Source organism: Bos taurus, chromosome X (assembly GCF_002263795.3).
Source record: "Bos taurus isolate L1 Dominette 01449 registration number 42190680 breed Hereford chromosome X, ARS-UCD2.0, whole genome shotgun sequence".
NCBI lineage: Eukaryota > Metazoa > Chordata > Mammalia > Artiodactyla > Bovidae > Bos > Bos taurus.
Window position 1 is genome coordinate 76,821,294 of NC_037357.1, and position 4,973 is coordinate 76,826,266.

Genomic DNA, 4,973 nt, shown 5'->3' on the forward strand with positions numbered 1-4,973 from the left:
TGGGCTCCAAAATCACTGTGGACAGTGACTGCAGCCACAAAATTAAAAGACTCTTGCTCCTTGGAAGAAAACCTATAACAGACCTAGACAGCATATTAAAAAGCAGAGACATCACTGCCAACAGAGGTCTGACTAGTAAAAGCTATTGTTTTTCCAGTAGCCATGTACAGATGTGAGGGTTGGATCATAAAGAAGGCTGAGTGAAGAAGAACCGACACTTTTGAACTGTGGTGTTGGAGAAGACTTGAGAGTCCCTTGGACTGCAAGGAGATCAAACCAGTCAATCCTAAGGGAAATCAACCCTGAATATTCATTAGAAGGACTGATGCTGAAGCTGAAGCTACAATACTTTGGCCATCTGATGCAGACAGTCCACACACTGGAAAAGAGCCCGATGCTGGGAAAGATTGAGGGCAGGAGGAGAAGGGGGCAACAGAGGATCAGATGGTTGAATGGCATCACCAACTCAATGGACATGAGTTCGAGCAAACTCACGGAGATAGTGAAGGACAGGGAAGCCTAGCGTGCTGCAGTCCATGGGGTCACAAAGAGTCGGACACAACTTAGCAACTGAACAACAACAACCCATGCCCAGGGCTGGTCATATCTCAGAAAACACCTGAGAAAGCCCTGAATGTTTACTTCCCACTGATCTTTAGGCTCATAGCAAGGGGGAAGTAAAGACTAAACCAGAGTTGTAAATGGACTGGCAAAGAATTAAAGGCTATAGTTTTTCCAGTGGTCATGTATGGATATGAGAGTTGGACTGTGAAGAAAGCTGAGTGCCGAAGAATTGATGCTTTTGAACTGTGGTGTTGGAGAAGACTCTTGAGAGTCCCTTGGACTGCAAGGAGATCCAACCAGTCCATTCTGAAGGAGATCAGCCCTGGGATTTCTTTGGAAGGAATGATGCTAACGCTGAAACTCCAGTGCTTTGGCCACCTCATGCGAAGAGTGGACTCATTGGAAAAGACTCTGATGCTGGGAGGGATTAGGGGCAGGAGGAGAAGGGGACGACAGAGGATGAGATGGCTGGATGGCATCACCAACTCGATGGACATGAGTTTGAGTGAACTCCCGGAGTTGGTGATGGACAGGGAGGCCTGGCATGCTGCAATTCATGGGGTCGCAAAGAGTCAGACACAACTGAGCGACTGAACTGAAGAATTAAAGGAGTGTCCTGACACAGAACTAATCTATAAAGACCAGGGTAGATTTTTCCTTTTCTCCTTTTACTATACTTCTTTCAACTCTGAGAGTTTAAGGACATCTCTGTTAAATCACTAGCTGACCACAGGCTAACAGAACAGAGACTTCAGAGGCCACATTCAACAAAGCATATACAGGAAGCAGGAAATAAATCCTGAGGAGGGAAATACTTTCATTTCTAGAGTCACCACATTATTATATTCAAAATGTCCAGTATTCAACAACAAAAATGACAAATTATGGAAAGAAACAATGAAGTGGGTCACATTTATGGAAGTGAAAGTCTTAGATGCTCAGTTGTGTCTGACCCTTTGCAATCCCATGGACCGTAGCCTGCCAGGCTCTTCTGTCCATGGAATTCTCCAGGCAAGAATACTGGAGTGGGTAGCCATTTCCTTCTCCAGGGGATCTTCCAGACCCAGAGATCGAACCTGGGCTTCCTGCATTGCAGGCAGTTTCTTTACCATCTGAGCCACCAGGGAAGCCTGCATTCATAGGGAGAAAAGTCACATTCATAGGGACAAAAAAAAAAAAAAAAAGGAAATTAATAGCACTGAGAAAGCACATGCACTGGACTTACTAGACACAGATTTTTAAGTTAATTGTTTTATATGTGCTCAAAGAGCTAGAGGAAACCATAAACAAAGAACTAGAGAAACCCAGGAGAATGATGTATCACCAAATAGAGAATATCAAAATTATAAAAATAAGCCAAATAGAGACCTTGAGCCTGACTCAAGGACTGGCCTCCATTGTGGGTCCAGGCTGCCCAGGGCAGGGGCCAAGGGGGCTCCCCAGGTCAACTTGAAGCTGGTCAGCAGGTGGTCCCTGGTGTTTCAGCCTCCTCTGCTACTGCCCATCCCACTGGGGAATGTCCCAGCCCAGGAGTGTGTCCCTGGAGGACAGCAGCCCCTGCAGCACCGAGTGGCCCCTGCCTGGTGCCTCTCAAGCCCCAGGAGGGGCTTCATTAAGCCTGTGGAGGTGGAGGACAGCAAGGAGTTGGAGGCCGGTCAAGTGGCACCTGCGGAAATGATCCAGGAGGAGGTTACAGCCCATGCAGCCCTGGAGAATGGCTGTGCCTTGGAAACTACTGCCAGCCCCTGCCAGAGGGGCAGAAGGCCCAGGCAACCCCTGAGGAGGAGGTGGCAACCCTGGTGGTTTCTGAGAGAGGGGTAGGTGATGGTTGAGCCAGGACATGATCCCCAAAGAGGTACGAGTCCTAGAAGGAGGACTTGGTGGATGTGAGTGCCTACAGTGGGACTGGGGAGGACTCCCAGGGGCAATAACCTAGAGGAGGACAATGAAGAAGATGAGGAAGAAGTGAAGCCCCTCTATGAGCCAAATCAAGGTGCATGGAGATCCCAGGACTCTCAGAGGGAAAAGACCCAGCCCTGAGCCAGAAGACCCATTTCAGCATGGAGCCCATTCAAGTGTTCAACACCTACTCCAACGAGGATGACCATCATTGCAACAAGGACGTGGATCCCATGGTGAGTACATCTGGAGAAGCAGGTGGAGAGGTTGGAGCTGTATCCTGTGGAATGGGAGGACGCTGAGGGCCTGGGCATCAGCATTGTTGGCATGGGGCATGGACAGACATGGGCCTGGAGAAGGTGGGCATGTACATCAAGACCGTGACTGATGGCAGTGTGGTCCATCAGGACAGCAGGATCCAGGTGAACGATCTCTTGATGCAGATGGATGGAATGAATCTGTTGGGAGTGACCCAGAGCTTCGTAGCCGCCATGCTCTGGAACACCAAGGTCTGTGTGCAGTTTATGATTGGCCAGGAGTAGCTAGGTGAGGTGGCCCAGCTAACTTAGCAGACCCTGGAAACAGGTGCAACGGCAGCAGAAAATGATGGAGCAGAGATATGCTCAGCATGGGGAGGGGAAGGATAACAAGGAGATGGGAGAGTGTGCCACTGATGAGGTTGAGGAGCTGAGCCCCATGTTCCCAGGTGGCAACATGACCATTAAGGTGTTCAGCTGGCAGAGAACCAGGATGCCTTGTCCCCTGTGGACATGGAGTCTGAGAAGCTGTGCATAAGTTCAAGGAGATCCAGATTTAGCATGCTGTGACTGAGATACAGATCCAGCAGCTGAAAAGAAAACTGCAGAGCCTGGAGCAGGAGAAGGGGCACTGGTGGGTGAAGAAGGCCCAGCTGGAACAGAGTGTGAAGGAGAAAAAGGATCACATGGAAAAGTTGGAGGGCTATGGGGGCGAGGCCCAGGGCCCATGCAAGGCTGTGAGTGAGCACCTGCGGGAGGCCCAGGCCCAGTACCAGGCCCAAGAGCACAAGTACAGCAAGGCTGAGTGCCTCATCAAGGACTACCAGCAGGAGACCAATTTCCTGAAAAAGAAGACAGCATAGCACTGGGTTCTGCAGGAGTCAGAGCTGCTAAGGAAGGAGGAGATGGACAAGCTCCTGGACAAAGTAGGCCCAGGGGTGCCCTAGGGGCAGGAGGCAGCAGCAAGTCAGCCCCTCTCTAGCACCCATCCTGTGGATTCTGGAGGGAGAAGGAGAAGTCATGCTGCTGTCTGGGAGCTCAAGGTCATGTCCCCTCCAGGGGGGTAGGAGGGGCAGGGTCCATGCCCATGCTTAAGCCTGACTCCTTCTTTCCCTTATTTTTCAGATCTTGGAACTGGAAGGAAACTTGCAAACTGAATAATTCCAATTCTACTTAACAGGAATCATCCCTTCACTGGACAATAATTAATCCCCTCCAATTGTCCTCCCTCCCCTGTCATCAATACTTCACCCTGCCCTCTACCAGCCTAGAGACAGATTTCCTGCCCTACCAGGGCCACACCTTGGAAGCCTTGTACTGACATCCCAGAGATTCAGCCTCATCCCACTCACACACACAGTATTCCAATGTTTTGACTGGAGGACAAAATTTTACTATTTTTCATCTTTTGGAGACCAGAGCTGTGCTGCTGGCAGCCTGATTTCTAGGTGATATCAACTCCATTTCCCCACTTTAACCCCAAACTTAAAGGGGCTTCGACCAAAGGAAGTGAGACCCCTCTCAGGTCCCCTTCCCTTTCAGAATCCATCTCTCATTTTACCTTTTCCCCATTTCCCTGCCTCAGCCTGGGTTTTTGTTCTTTTTTTAAAGAAAAAATAACCCTTGTTCCATTTTGGCTTTTCCTCATCCCCTGTAAATAGATCATGCCATTGATCAGCATTTCTCAGCACCTTCTTCCTTCCCTCAGATGTGCGTGTACCCACTGAAAGAGCTGACTGACTCAGTACCTAACTCCTCAGCCTCAGCAGATGGAGGGGGCGGGGCCCAACTTTACAGAAACGCTTCTCTGTGTATAATATATATGTATGGATTGTTCCTAGTATTCTATAACCCGTGCCCTCTGTTAGGTTGTCCCCATAAAAGCAGGCCCAAGAGAGAAACAACAACAAAAAAGAAAACAGACATTCTTTGGCAAAAGCTAAGAGAATTGTCACTAGCACACCTTCACCCAGTCTGAAAAAACAGATAGTAACCTAAGACTACAAAGAGATAAAGAACACTGGTAAAGGTATGATATAAATAGAAATGAGTCAGTATTGTATTTTAGGTTTGAATCTTGACTTTTTCTGACATAATTTAAAAGACAAATGCACAGGGCAAATTACCTGATTAGACATTTCTCTAAAGACGATACACTAATGGCCAATAAACATACGGAAATACACTCAACATCACTAATTATTAGATTAGTACAAATCAAAAGCACAATTAGATACCACTTTATAACAATTA

The 4,973-nt window shown here is 48.2% G+C and overlaps 1 pseudogene; it reads left to right on the forward strand.

Annotated features, from left to right (window-relative positions):
* Positions 1–1,806: 1,806 nt before the first annotated feature.
* LOC530029 (neurabin-2-like) lies at positions 1,807–3,953 on the forward strand (annotated as a pseudogene).
* Positions 3,954–4,973: the final 1,020 nt, after the last annotated feature.